Source organism: Penaeus monodon, chromosome 25 (genome assembly GCF_015228065.2).
Source record: "Penaeus monodon isolate SGIC_2016 chromosome 25, NSTDA_Pmon_1, whole genome shotgun sequence".
Lineage (NCBI taxonomy): Eukaryota > Metazoa > Arthropoda > Malacostraca > Decapoda > Penaeidae > Penaeus > Penaeus monodon.
In genome coordinates, this window is record NC_051410.1 from 41831653 (window position 1) to 41831940 (window position 288).

General features: G+C 41.0%; 1 protein-coding gene across 2 annotated transcripts in view; it reads right to left on the minus strand.

Annotated features, from left to right (window-relative positions):
- Window positions 1-288, minus strand: part of LOC119589280 (myophilin-like) — a 74843-nt gene that overhangs the window by 47904 nt on the left and 26651 nt on the right. The window lies entirely within an intron of this gene.

The window sequence follows — 288 nt, forward strand, 5'->3', positions numbered from 1 at the left end:
GCATCAGTAGTAAAGATGCTATTTATGAAAAAGACAAAACATTTACGAGAATGAAAATCATCAGAATGAGATCCAAGCAAGATCTTGAAGATGGGAAGATGGCAAAGCTGATTCTAATTATCAGATAAGAAACACCGCAAATGCAACGGGAAGAAAGTTGCATTCTTTCGTTTCAAAGATGGTCAAACTAGATACGAGAAGAAAGGTCAGGGACGAGCGCAGATAAGGCCTCGGTTCTAAGATCATCAGGTTGCAGCTGATGACCTTAGGAAGGGGTCATTATGGCCG